Genomic DNA, 15924 nt, shown 5'->3' on the forward strand with positions numbered 1-15924 from the left:
AATCGTTAAAGTTGATTTTATTATATTAATAGTTGATTGCGTAAAGTCAATCATCAATTTGCAGTTGAGTTTATTATATTAAAAGTTGGATGCGAAACAATCAACTACGTTTATATGATTGGTATAATCAGCTGAAACAATTAGAACAACTGTTGTATTTTTTTTTTCGTGTAAAGTGTAAGGATACCTTCGAGAGTAATTCAAAAATGCAAAAGTATCATTGGAACAGGTTGTTTAATTAAAAAACTTTCAAAATTCTGGCATTATTGTGCAGCATTTCGAAGAGCATTGTAATGAGAATGTGTTCTCTAAATTTATTTTTATTGATTACAGAAACAGTTTTGAGTTCCGTGAAGGAAGTAACAGCAATTAATTCAATAGTCTTGTAGTCTTGTTCTACCTCCCTTGAAGTATATTTGTATTTTGAGTAAAGTGGTTGGGACAAAACGAATTTATGAAGAATATAGACACAAAGAAGGTCAAAAAATATTTAATACTTGGGATAAATGAACAGACCAAATTTAAATTTAAATCACACTTAATGTAAAAAAATTGCTTGTCATTGCTTTCTAACGCAAAATTGAATGACAATTTATCATTTAAAGGTGCTGAATGGTCATACTGATAGATACATTTCCATTGTTTCCCCCAAAAAACACTTCCCAGCATTTCACTTAAAATGTATGCCACTTTCTTCCAATTTCATTTCAAGAACTAGAAACCACCCACTGACAAACTCCTGTAGGGAGCCAACCCTAGGAATCTCCTTCAAAATTTGTTGCTTCATCTTTGCCGTCCGTCGTCGTGGGAGAAAAATCGTAGGTGTGATTGAAATGATCTTCGTTGTTTTTTTTTTTCATTGAGCTCAATTCAAACTCCACCCCACGGGCGTCTAACTGCAGGCTTCTTTTTAATTTGCAGCCATTTGAGCAGCATAATTAATTATCAAGCATAAAACATTCTAGATTCGCAACTTTGCTCGGCAGGGTAGATTATATCTCACAAAAAGCTTTCCGAAAGCCCAGAAGAGGGCTGCTGGTTCGATTCTTAGTGTTCAGTCGAAGTTAAATTTATATTTGAGAAAAAAAAACCATTTGGAATGGTGTGCCTCAAGAGATAAAAGTTCAAAAGTACCCGAAATGAACGACTGTTTGTGCTCGTAAATAATCTTTCCTCACAATGAAAAGTGGAAAACTTTTACTGTTCGCCTAGTTCATTGGGAGCACATTGAAATTCGTCTGTTGATTTGCGGCCATTTTATCTAATATAATATTCGTCTGAATAACTTATTTCCCCACAATGATGAAGGTTCGATGCCTTCGATGTAAAGGGATCCATTATTGATTGTTCGGATTTTTTCCACTTTCCAAATAAACACATGTGAACTCTTGGAAACTGTGTTCGATTGGGAAAAGTTGAAAGTTTTCCATTCGGATTGAGAGCGAACTTTTGACTGCCCGCAACTAACTTACATTTCGAGTGAAAGTTTTTCCAAGCTGGAAAAACCCCGAACAGGAATTAACATTTTAAAGTCGAAGAAACAGTTGGATCTATTTCCGGGAAAGAGAAAAGGCGTGAATATTTCCGGCCAAAATTATATCGAGATCAATTATCCCGGTTTCGGTTTCAAGAGTGGCCATTTTAGGAAAACAGTCATCATCACAGCTCATTCCGGTTAATTACGTGCCAGAAAAGTTTTCCGAAATGAATTAGCTCCGCTTCAAGGAATCAAGCCTAAAAGTTTCGGTAAATGTCTACAAACTGTGCGGGGAAATTACTCTTTCGAATTAGGAGAATCTACTTTTAGAAAAAATAAATTTCTCAAGAGCCACGACCCGGGCTCATGTCCAACTTCCGTCAGGCACGGTGCTTAGGCAAACAATTTGAAGAAATCCGGGTAAAGTTGGTAGGGATTCATCGCTCCCCGTAAAAAAAACAGAGCTAAGTGAGGCGACAGGTTCTTCAGCGGATCCGAGCCAGTGCTGGTTCAAAGTTTGTTTGGCATTGTCAAAAAGTTAAAGTTTCTGAATAAAAACAGGTCAAAAATCTAGTCCTGTGACAAGAAAAAAAGTCGATAAAAGCTTTCAATTTACCAAAAAGACGAGAATACTCAACACTCAAAGATCTAACGTGTGTTTTAGTTATACTGAAGCCAATGGAGAAGTGCATCATCGCACTCTCCCATACTACATCTTAATCGGATGAAAATAGGGTTGATACTATCATTTTTAAAATATAATATTCGATATTTGGTTTTTATCGAAATCAAAAGTTTAAGTTGAGAAATTACTAAGCCGAATCATTAAATTGTTCTCATTGAGATATAAAGCTAGCAAAGAATATATAGAAAAAAAAAACCAAAGAATAGAATCCATATAATTAACCGGTGAACAAAAAAAGCACTTAGTATTTTGAAATATAAGGGAAAAATGATCAAGTTGGTTAAGATTTTTATAGATAAATAAAATATAAAAGAAAAGAATAATTTGAAGTACCGTCAACGGGAGTTTTTATCACCGGATTCACTTTGATCAACATGAAATTTTTCCACATTATCAATCATGAATAACTTAGTCAAAAGTTGGAATAACAGAAGCTGTTTTCTACATTTGAAAGCGTTTAAATTAAGTTCCAAATAGCAAAATTTGAGTTGATTTTTTAATTGTGGCTATGAGTAAGAATGTAATTTTAAAATCTTAAAATAATTATTTTTTCGAAGGTTTTCCAAAAATCACCCCTCCTGTTGAAATCAAAGTATGTTGAAGCAAAAGGATTGTTTTATGTGAAAGTTCTACTTTCTTCCTTAGTATACGTAGAGATTTAGTGTTTTTTGTACTCATTTTGTGATAAATTTTTGATATTTAAAAAATAGAACATTTTTCAAGAGTAAGCCTACCTAAGACAAAAGCTAGCAACCAAGGGGTGGTAAGCCAAGCAACAAAAAGTCCCATAAAACAGATACAAAAAAGCTTTCACAGTAACTTTATTGATCTGAAGCACGTTCTATGCAGCTCAAAATTTAAGTTCTTATTGATACTATCAAGTTCCAAACAAGTCTAAATGTCCTTCTGTTCAGCTTCCAGCGGCCTTTTAATTCAGTTTCCAAAAAATCGTAAAATGAGCAAAAAAAATTCTCTGTCTAACTCAATTGCCTTTTGGCATCAGCTCACATCCCCTTCTCTTGATTATTCACTATGCTCAGTACATGGTGCCGCCATGATATCACGTGCCAGATTCCAAACTCACAAAACTTTGCTGCTCGATTGCTTCTTTCCCACATATCCTACATATAACGCATCAGAATGGTCACTCAAGTTAAGTACATAATCTTATCGAAAAACAAATTGCCCGGCTTGGAGATCGAACCCCGATCTTCGTGGTTAGAATCGGACACGCTACAACAAGACCACGCCTAGATGTTGTTCTAATATTTGAGATGTTTGCGATGCGAGAGAAAAAGGAAAAAATAATTTTGCACAGTTTCATAATCAAATTGATAGCTGACAAAACCGTTGATTTTTCGAAGAATTACTGTATGTAAATGGTGGAAAAGTATGTAAATACTGTCAAAAATGTCCACAATGTTCAAATCAAGCATTGGAGTGAAGCATATGATCGGCAACTTCGGCTAAGGGTCATCAGAGAATCAAGTCTCATTCCAGCATTTTTAATTTTCAAAAAGCGAAAATCTAAGAGTAGATCGCTAAAATTTCCAAATTTTTTTTTCTCCGATAAGCTGAAAGTGTTGCCTGGTAATGAGTCATTCAAACAACACCTCAAACAATAAATTTTTGCTAGTTCCAGATCTCGTAAGCTGTATAGCCGGTTCCGAGGCTATGGGACAGATGATTTCTGATGAACGACAAAACTTTTGAAATACCCTATTTTAAACAAATTCCAGCGGTTTAGTCCTATACCATGTCTGCTCGTGGCAAGGTCCCGAGTATATTAAAGTATGTATTTGCTGGTTATTTTTTATGAAATATTATAATTTGCCAAAATTTTGTCTCCTGTGGAAAGAAATAACAATATTCAAAACGAAAACTATGGTTTTCGCTGTTTTCAAAAGCCTAAAAAGAGTAATCTTTTACATACTCTTCGCAAACTACGATCTAAACTTACCGATTATACTTTAAGTTTAATCTCATGATGGTTTTACTTCGTTATTGCCAGAGTTTGCCAGCAGAAATTCTATTAAAAACGCTCAAAAAGTGACTCAAAAATAATCTTATTTGTTAATTTCGAAACATCTGTATCCACTAAATTGCCCTCAGTTTCTTTTAAAAGAGAAGTATAGGTCCGAAAAGTAGCGGAAATTGAAGGAAGGGGGTGTAGCGATCTAAAATACAGATTAGACGTAGTAAAAGTTTGAAAAACTGATCAATATCATGACTGAAAAAAGTGTGCGCTAGCCGATGTGAGGTACCAAGAATAAAGTAGAATTTATTCTTACAAAAAACTTTAAATATTTTTTTTCAAATTTTTTCATGAATTATCATAAAATTACCTTCATTTCCTTCATAGAAAGTTTTCAGATCAAACGAAAGGTTTTTGAGATACACGCATTCGTAATTGTCCCATTTCTAAAAGAACTAAGCTTTACCAGTAGGCGCACCCGCCCAACCAGACAGCCAGCCAGCCAGGAAGAAAGCACTTCGATGCACTTTTTGTGACTTAGTAAATCCCGTTTTGAACACTTTTATGCTCTTTATGCGACTTAAGTCCTTTACAACGTTCATATAAATCAAGCTTTCAAGCTCATTAATGAAAACATATAGTTCACTCATGGAAATTGAGCAAAATAAGTCACATACAATGTACATATTAATAATTTTTGCAACTTTCAAGTTCATTAATTAGTACATAAAGTTCACTCAAGGGAATTGGGCAGTTGATTCTTTTTGTCAGCTTATATGTAACTTTCAAAGCCTTCATTCTAGTAAATATGAGACTTTTGGTTGTTTGAGAATGCGAGGATTTTCACAAAACCGGTAATCGGTAATCCGTTTTCGTCAAAACCGGCAAAACTGGTAATGAGGACTAAATTAGAATACCAATAACCAAATTGAGGACATTTTTGTCTTTAAGTTAAAAAATGAGCTTTTTTCAAGTTTCTAATCTTTCGTTTGATGAAGAAACAAGGTAGCACCAATTTATGTATGAGAAATATGAAAAAAAAAACCTATTTAGGATGATTTTTAAAACGTGTAATGAACGATGAAGTATTAGTAGATACTTTTCAATAAATTCCTCAAAATCGTGTTTTTTTTTTAATTTATGTAAGGTTTTAGGGATTCGGGACTATAAGGTACACCGGGCAAGTGCGAACGTTCAACTTTTCTCTGTTACAAAACATTAAAAAAAACCAACAGGTACATGGACGTATCTGTGAATTGTTCGAAAAATCATTGCATTTGCACTTTCCCCCGATGGAAGGACAGATGTAAACTTATTTGTAGTTCTACATATTTTTCAAAAAAGGTTGAGCTATGGTGAAATCCGTTTGCACTTGGCCCAGAGTACCTTACATTCAATCACAGTTGAATAGATGTACAATAGGGTGGCCCAAAATTGCATTACGTCTGGGATTTCGGGGGCTCAAGCTTCAAATGATAGCTTAGAGTGTAAGAAACAATATTTTATGTGGCGGCGACTCAGAAAAATGATGTTTAGAGGTCGCACTGGTTCGATTTTTGGAAAAAGGCCATTTTTGCGAAATTTTGTCCTTATAATATTTTCAGATCTTGAAAAAGTATCAAACATGTGTCTCTAATATTTTTTAAATTTTCTTTATAATGTAAGTTTTAAACTAAAAATTTATTGGGACTGTTTTGGACCCTCAACTTGTATGTATGATATTTTAAATGACGCAGTACTATGAATTTTTGTAAAAAAAAATAATTAAAATTAACAAAAAATGTACTTTAAATTAAGATTTTTGATTAACATTGAATTCATTTTTTTGTTATTTGGTTCTTAGATTGCTTGAAACTTATCCACATCGTAATATAAAACAATTCTAAGCAAAAATTTGAAAATTGTGACTTTTTTTTACAGTGAAACCTGAATAACTTTGAAACGACAAGTCATAGCTAAACACTTTCTTCTGCAAAGTTGCACACCATAACGCGCATCTTTTGAATTCAACGTTGACTAAAAATCTTAATTTAAAGTACACTTTTTTGTTAATTTTAATTATTTTTTTACAAAAAATCATAGTATTGCGTAATTTAAAATATCATACATACAAATTGAGAGTCCAAAACAGTCCCAATAAATTTTAAGTTTAAAACTTACATTATAAAGTAAATTTAAAAAATATTTGAGACACACGTTTGATACCTTTTCAAGATCTGAAAATATTATAAGGACAAAATTTCGAAAAAATGGCCTCCATATAAAATATTGTATCTTACACCCTAAGCTATCATTTGAAGCTTGAGCCCCCAAAATCCCAGACATAGTGCAGTTTTGGGCCACCCTAATGTACAAGCTCGAACAAAAAATATCCAGAAACCTTAGTAAAATTTCAAATGTTCTCTTTTGAAGAAACCGTTAAAAATTGACAAAAAAAACAGTGCCATCTATTGCTTGATTTATAACTTTTCAACGGCGCAATAGATGGCACTGTTTCTGGATAGCTCATGTGTGATTTCTGTTTTTCTTATTGTTCTTAAAGCAAGTTCGAAATAAGTAGCGAAAGTTTTAGACTAATACTGATCAAGTGCTTAATCATGAATGTGTTTTTGAACTTCGTCGGTAATTTTATCGTAAAAAAAAATTATCAAAAACAACATTTTTAAAACAATTTACTCATACGATCCGTTTAAAACGGACTAGATTTTTAAATTTGTTTTTGTTTACACTAAATTTTTTTTTTTTTGACAGTTCTCTCCAATGTTCTTGGAGACATCTGGTGGCTCAACTAAAAGGCATAAAATTGATTCAAAAGTGTCCGTTAAGGATTTTACACACGTTTCAAGGCTTAGCTTTTTCATCTGTTAATCTATGCTAAGACCCATTGAAAAATACTTTCCGAGCTATTTTGAAGCAAGCACTCAGTAAGCATCTCAATAAGATCAATTATGAGGAAGAAATGACAAAAACGTTGGTTTGTGTTTAGAAGAAGCTGCTTTCAGATGTTGTACAAAATCTTTTGGGTAGAGTTTTTGCAAAATTAATCCAAATTTTTGTTTACATTAATCCATCCACAAAATTCAAAGAAGCTTAAAATGAAGTTTGACTGCCATGAAAAAGGTTATAACCATTTCAAAATAAAAAATCTAAATCCTTTGAAAAGTGTTTAAAAATGACAGGCTATGCTTTCTAGAGCACAGGGAGACAGGCTTTGCAATGCAGTTTTTTTGTGATTTTTCATTTTTATCCCACGATACAGCATTCAAATTAACAGTCAAAAGCTCTGAAATTTAAAAAAATATATTTTGAAACATCGAATATCTTTAACGGAGTACATAAAATGTACGGCAAGAATCATGGAATATTTAAAATCCTAAGTTACATAATTTTTCTGAACTTTCAGTACATTTCAGCTAATTTTTTAATGAAAAATTTTGTTCCCTTATACAAATTTCCACACAACATTACAACTCGTTGCGCTAATTATAAGGCTTCAATAGTACAGTATCAAATTTATGGACGTGTGATTTTTTTTATTATTTTAACATAAAAACTTTTTTAATTGAAAAGATAGAGTCAAACTGTGTTCTACAGAGCTGTAGTCAAAGTTGGCGAAATTACAGAAAAATCTGTATTATCACAGGATTTTGGACAAAATTTCCACACAGAATCTGTGTCACAGATCACAGAACGAAATTTTGTACAGATATCCAAAATTATAGATTTCTATGTCATTTTTGACTTTTTATTTCTGACACTAATTCATGAAAATTTGAAAACCAGGAAATGTTAATTTATCTTTTTCTATAAAAACTGTAAAATGTGTTCCATGATATTCCGATGCACTTCATAAAAATATAGCGTCACAGAAAACCGTCACAGAAGTTTAGGTTCGAATCCCAGAATCCAAGACGATGATAAAAAAACAAAAAAATTGCGATTTGGTTTATGTTTTTCGAACACAAAAACTCAAAACAAAGACAAACTAATCAAAAACATTTCTAAAAAATTTTAATAGCTTGACTTTAAAAATTCGATAAATGTATTAAAAAACAAACAAAAACATTTGGTAAATTCATTTAAAAATTAAAAGAAAATATGAAGAGGAAAAGGCAAAGTTTTTTTAAACACTCAAGATGGATTTTTTTAATGGATCATTTATTCATAAAATTTATTTGGTAACTCTAAAGAACAACATTATGGTACTTGGAATTTTAAATTAATTGATATAGAAGATTTTAGTGTCCTAAACTCGAGTCTTTCATCAAATTTTAACTATCATATTAAGTTTCGATTATACGGAGTTTTGAAATGTGTCAGTTTAAGTGAAATCAATCATCGATAACTCATTTTGAAATTTGAAGTTTTTTTTTTTTCATTAAAATATACCCTGATATAATCTTATTTTACAAAAAGGTTATCGTTACTGAATAAAGAAACAATTACAATTACAATTTTTGACATAACTGCAGACAGTTTAAAAAACATGATTTCACGCAAAACGATTAGGTTAATGCTTTTAATAGTATCTTAAATTCAATGTGGTGAAAAATTCTTCAAAAATTCGTTAAATGAGGAAAAATGAACAAATAGAAAACTCCTATAACATTTTCCGGAGAATTCAAAATTTCTTAAAGTCTTGAGGAAAGTTGATAATTTATTTAAAACTTTTAGTTTAAAATGTTTTGTTTTAACCTATTTTCAAAAGTTATTTCAATAACCAAGCTGATAGTAAAATTAGCTTACCTTAGCTTGATTAACTACCTTAAACCGTAAAACCCGAAATGCATGGTTGAAGAAAGTGTATGCATGACTTGTTCCAAAATCAAATTATGATAACAATCACTTCGAGTTCCACGATCGCTGGCGTGGCTTAGTAGAACGAGTTCCACATCGCCAATGGTTGCTACTCCGTGATTGACCGAGGCCATCAATTTTATTCAGAGGTCAAATGAATGGTGCTTGGGACTAGCAACTCATTCACACTGCACAAAACTGATGCTCTCTCTTTTAACATCAATAACGGCGCCGGCCACGTCCTAGTAGTCAATGGATAGATTGAAAGATAGAGAAAAGGATGAAAGATCTATTCTGTGCTTTAGGACCGAGATCACCTCTGCATCCTAGCAAAATAATTTTGGATGGCAGAGACGTTTAAAGGAATTGATTGGGAAACACTTTTGAATAGTGTTACGGTGAACCGTATATATTATTATCCTAACTAATAAAGTTCCTATAGAAAGCTTCGAGTTCATAAGCAAGCATGTGTATGTTAAGTTAAATGGCGATAAAAAATAACGACTTTTACTTAGTGTAAAAATAAATTTGTAAAAAAATAATTCTTTTATATATATATAGTCTAATAATCCAATGGCATATCAAGTTGACGGTTAACCCATTTTTTTATTTGAGCGCTCTATATGAAAAACCTAACTTGAATTGCAACAAGTATATCGATGATCAATGAACATGAAAATCCGACCATGTTTTGATTGACGATTTAGTAACAGACTAATAATCTCTAATTTTAGATAGAATGGTTATAGTTTTAATAATGCAGATGTTCTTCATCACCTAATAAATGAACTCTATCCATAACGCCAGCGCTTGCCGTAATCTCAACCATCTGTAGAGCGCAATCTTTTCTAGTTTTTTTGTGAGCTGTCGACTGTGACATTTATGTCACATTTATGAATTTGGGAATCAGATTACTTTCATAATAAAGCTTAGTTCTTTTAGAAATGGGACAGTTACGAATACCTGTATCTAAAAAAACATTCGTTTGAACGAAATACTTTCTATGAAGAAAAAGAAGGTAATGTTATGATCTTTCATGAAAAAATTTGAAAAAAAATATTTACCGTTTTTTGTTAAAGAAATTTCTACTTTATTCTTGGTATCTCCCATTGGCCGGCGCACACTTTTTTCAGTCATGATATTGATCAGTTTCTCCAACTTATACTTCGTAAAATCTATATTTTAGGTGGCTTCACCCTCCTTCTTAAATTCCTGATACTTTTTGGTCCAATACTTCTCTGGAAACTGGAAACTGGAAGCATTTTAGTGGATACAGTTGTTTCGAAATGAACAAATTTTATTATTTTTGACCACATTTTTGAACGTTTTTTTTCGATACCGGTTTTACAGCTTAAGAGCTTTGGAACTATCAAAAAATGGTTGTTTGAGGTTGGATTTCAATGAGTCATCACTAGGCAACACTTTCAGCTTATCGGAGAAAATTGTTTTGGACATTTCAGCGATCTACCCTTAGTTTTTCGTTTATTGAAAATTAAAAATGCTGGTATGAGACTTGACTTCCTTGATGATCCTTAACCGTTGTTGCCGATCATGTGCTTCTCTCCAATGCTTGATTTGAACTTTGTGGACATTATTGACAGTGTTTGCATACTTATCCACCACAAAAACTCAGTAATTCTTTGAATAATCAACGGTTTTGTCAGCTATCCATTTGATAATGACGTATTTTCAAGGAAACTGTGCAAAATTATTTTTTTCTTTTTCTCTTGGATCGTACATATCTCAAAAACGCGTGAATTTTAAATTTTGAAAAAAATAGGTCGAATAGTACTTTTTACAGGCAACAAAATGCTGTCAAAATTTTCAATATCCAATAACTAGTTAACGAGCTATTAGCAAATGAAAGTGTCCCATTTCTAAAAGAACTAAGCTTTAGTTAGAATTTTATTATATATCCACAGGTAATCTTCTGTTTCTAAGGTAATGCTAGTGTGATATAGCTTTTATTTTTTGTATCTTGAGAAGCTAATTGAAGCGATTCAGGTTATACATTTCGGATCATGTTGGGTAAATGTTTGGCAGCTTATAATAATTAAAAAAATGAACCATAAGTTGTTGAGACATTTAAACAAGTTAATTTTTTACAATTGAAATTATCTAAGCGAACGAACATGCTTTTGTTATTAAATTTTCTTAGGTGAATCAAGAACTAGTTAAAACTAAAAACTAATTTGAGAAAACTCAAACTAAAACTTCTAAAATAATCCGAACTTCACAAAGCGTGTTAAAAAAAATTAATTGACTCCTATCCCAACTCAATTACATTAACTAGCAGCAAAACACTATAAGATTCCACTATTTTTCATAATATAATACACCATGCAATGAAATATTTCCTGCTTGACTTCATGTTGTTTACTAAACTATCCCAAATAATCCCCTAAAACCTTTCTTCAACTATATGCAAAAAAATGAAACAAACTACTTATCTGAGAAATAATGTTCATCCGTCCGGTAGGTGAATTCCATTCTCCAACAGCTTTACAACACTCCAAGGTTGTACCGGAAGGCGTAGCGCTAGTATTCGGTTTTCGGATTGAACTTCGGATTGAACATTAACTTTGAAATTCAGAAAAACCAGAAACTCCATTTCAAAACTCTTGAAAAAATTTGCTCCAGCACAAAAAACACTTCCGTCATCGACGGTCACAGCCTACCGAATCCAATAACAATAATAAAATTGCGTATTTAGAGTCAGGGCACTCAAATTAGTCAAAATTCATTGCACCTCGAAAAATGTAAATTTTGTGGCTTTGTGAAATATATTAAAACTTTTTCAAATGTGATGCATTTACAAAAACAAGAAACACAAAATAATATTGAGACTGAAATTAATTTCTTGAAGAGTATTCCATATCAGCATAACACTTTCAATGACATAGGTAAATGATTTTTTTTAAATCAAAATTTTAAGTGATAAGGTAGAGGAAATTGTATTTTGGATTTTTTTGCTAATTCTGTTGACTATCGTGAAACACCTGTTACATGGTTTCCAACGTGTCGATTTATGAAATTAGTATTCGATTGATTAATTTTAAAAGATGAAATGGATCGTTAAAACTAGGTTCTTGTTTAGTTACACTTCTTTAAAAAAAAAACCCAGTATAAAGACGAGCTATGGATTTTGTATGTCAAACCTTGAGTTTCAATACAAAAGATTAATTGAATTGCTAATCAAAGTTTACAAATAAAAATTAGTTTTAATTCGTAAATGTCTTATTGTGTAGCCTAGGGTGATTTAACGCTAAATTCCAAATTTCTGACTCGTATGTTAACACTTATTTTTAAACACTTTTCAAGGTCAAGTAATTCACCGATACTATGGTAAAATTTTTCTTGTTTAAACGATTGTATCCCATTTACCCGAAAACTATTGCCCAGAATGACTTTTCCCCAGAATGAAAAATACTCGAAATCAAACCCCAGAATGAACCATTTCCCAGAAAAAATTTCCCCAGAATGCACCATTTACCAGAATTTTTTTCCCAGAATGGAACATTTCCCAGAATTTTTTTCCCCAGAATAGAACATTTCCCAGAATGACACAAATCCCAGATTATTTCCTCTTGTATTTATTATTTTTATTTTTGTGCTGTTAAATCTAATGAATTCTTGTAAATTTCAAATGATTCAAAACTAAATTTTTCAAAATGATTTTTCAAATGAAACCAATTGTTTGAAAGTATTCCGTTTTGGTATCCGACTCCTCACGCTGCGCGTTCGAACTTTAAAAAAATATTGTCCTTCACGCTGTCGCGTGGCGGACGGGGCTAAGGGATCACCCCTAGCTTTTACGCAGACCTAGGAAGCCCCGGCAGACCTAGACCAATGTAATGGGGCCGCCGCTTCCGACGGCGGCGGGTCGGCGGCCACCTCGGATTTAGGAGCTTCGGCGGCTTTGTGCCGCCTCAGCCCCTTCATCCTCGTTGGTTGCGGCTTTGCCGCAAAAGAATAAAGTTATGAAACCCCATTTTTTGTAACAACTCCCTTTTTTTTAAATAATTTCTAGTAAGGATAAATGTTTTCAATTTTCTGGGAAATGGTTCTTCAGGCGAAAAAATTTGTGGTAAATGGTACATTCTGGTGAATAAATTAGTACATTCAGGCGAAAATTTTTCTGGTAAATGGTTCGTCTGGGGAAAAAAATTCTGGGGGATGGTTCTTTCTGGCGATTGAAATTCTGGGGATTTTTCATTCTGGGCAATGGTTTTCGAGTAAATCGAGTACAACCGTTTAAACCCCTTAGTAAAAAAAAATACCTCCGTCCAAGCAGTCCAAATATTTTGCGCACAGTTTGACCACCGTATTTTGTTTATTTTACCGGTGAGCAGCTTTTCTACATTGTAGAAATGAAGTCAGGCCTAATTGTAAATCCGCTAGACGAACCAGATAGAAAAATTCCCATTTTTATCACTTTCTCTATTCATATTTTTGGGTTGAGCTTGGAAAAATCGTTCACATTCCTCTCACCTAATGGAATGAATCATCTTCACTTTTATTCAAATTTTAGCTCACTATTGCATCCTCTAGGACTCCTCAAACGATTTACTATGTAAATTTTTGTCGAATAGTTGATTTCCAAATCAATTCGATGAACTTTTCTGGATTTTTCTCGATTCTGCACAAAAAATTTTGTCTTGAACTTCGGTATTGGACGCTATCTTAAAACTATCACCAAATTTTGCACACGTGCATATATTACATTACTAGATAGCTTCACTGAATATTTCATCAATTTCCATCCAAGCATTCAAAAGTTATTCACAAAACAAAGTGTTGCTTTTTTTCGAATACACTCCTTATCAATTCATCATTTCTGGAATTATTACAGATACTTACGTTGTTAAATTTCATGATGCACATGTAATGTAGACCCTTGATAGCATCGCCCTCTCATTTCTCGTGGAAAAGTCACATTTCCATCATTTAATGAATAACTAGATGCAATAAAATGGTTCAATGAACGATTAAACACATTTTGTTACTATTTTGATCAAATTGAAACAAATATTTATTCAAAAACCCATTTTCTTAGAAAATTTGAACATTAAAACCATGTTTAGATCACTATTAACTTAAAGTGTTGCCTTAAATTTGATTTCAAATGTAAGCGACTATGTCATAGTGGATAAAACTCAAGTCCGCTATGCCAATGGTTTAGATATCGAATCTCCGTCATTGAAAAGAATTCTTTCTGTGGTTTCAGTGTTATAGCGTGTAAACTAAGTCTACCAACCACAAATTTGTAATCCGTATCATTCACTCAAATGGAGAGAGGAATTTGAAAAAATTTGTTTGAAACTAGCAACCGAAATACAATTTTAAGTTTCGATTTTTCCTCATCTTCACTCCCTGAATTTCATTCGTTCCATCCAGCAATAAATAGTGTTGAATTGATGATCACCGTCAATGTATGCTTCAAAATCCACAAAAAAAAAATGTTGGTAGGAGTTGCAAATCGAGCATTCAAATAAACTTCGGATCAAGAACAAAGATTCCATTAAGGGAGGAGTAGGGTCTAATGGGTAAAAAAAAAACACAATTTTTACGAATTTTTTTAGAGCTATCGTTCAAACAAATGTATTCAAATTTTTTGCATTATACAAAGCATTGTTAAAAGAACATTTAGTAATTTTTTCGTAAAAAAATATTGAAAAAGGAGCCGGTGACGGAGCAGTTTCTAGGATGCCTTTTAGAAAACAGGATTTGCGGTGGACACTGTATCTCTGCACAGAATCATCTGAAGTCAAAAAATCAGAGCAAAATATTTTTAATAAATGTTTTTCTGAACCCCAACGATTTTATTTAACTTAAAAATTTTTTTATGAAATTTTTGTGGCTGTTTGAAGTAAAAACTACGATTTTTCACGAAAAAATCCGCCATTTTTTATCTGTAAAATCTCCCCAAAGTAAAAAAAAAAGAAAATCGTTGGGGTTTGATATTTTATATGTAGAAAATATGTTCCAAATTTGAAAAGAATCGGATAAGTAGTTTTCAAATGACGATGTCCACGGACTTTAAAAATGTGCTTTCGAGAAAAACGCGTTTGAAGTTTCTGCTCTCTCTCTCTCTTGCAGTATTAGATAAGAGGAGATAAAAGCCTAAAATTTCTACAGTTTTGCTTCGATTGACTTGAAAATTTGACACAACATTCTTGAAATGTTTTACAATAAGAAAATAAAAAAATAAAAAAATCGATTTTTTGAAAGTAAATAAAATCCTAATTTATCCCCAGCTCTCAAGAAATGTTAAGTTTAAGAACATTTACAAACTTGACTAGACAGTTTATAGAGCGCATCTTTTTTGTGAAAATTAAAACAAATTTATGAAGTAAAACTTTTTTATCAGTTGATTTTAGTTTTACTTAAGGCTATTGTTACAACGCACACAAGAGTTAGGCTAAGATAAGCGATAAAAATCTAATTTCGATTTGACCAATATTAAAGGTTCTTCACACGGACCTATCAAGATGACCTACGATTTTATCAGATTCAAATATTCAGTTAAATCGAAAATTAATGTTAATTTTAGCCACGTCAAAGTGTAGAAATAAATAAGATTAATTCCTTTCGCCCATAATAAGATTACATCTGTGAGCCCTTCTAACGCCCCGTTAAAGCTCAACGAACTTCGGTCAGCAAGCAACAGGTGGCCGCGTCATTCTATTTTCGGTTTTTGTAAATTGGCGGTGATTGAAAAATGTTGCCATAATCAAAAAGCGCCAGCCGCCCTCTTGTTGACGTTCCCTTGAACGAGAGGTTCGAGAATCGAACAAGTTTTCAGTGTGCACAGGAAGAAAGGAAATCAATTGAACCATACTGTAGGAATGCTAATTTTTAATGGTCCAACGAGAGTGCCGGCCGGCTTGTTTATTGCCGTGTTTAAATTTGCAAATTTTGGAACAGTTGCCGGTGATTCACGATTGTCTTGAAGTATTTTTAGCGATGATCTTATTTTTTGGATTTCAA

This window comes from Uranotaenia lowii, chromosome 3 (assembly GCF_029784155.1).
Source record: "Uranotaenia lowii strain MFRU-FL chromosome 3, ASM2978415v1, whole genome shotgun sequence".
Lineage (NCBI taxonomy): Eukaryota > Metazoa > Arthropoda > Insecta > Diptera > Culicidae > Uranotaenia > Uranotaenia lowii.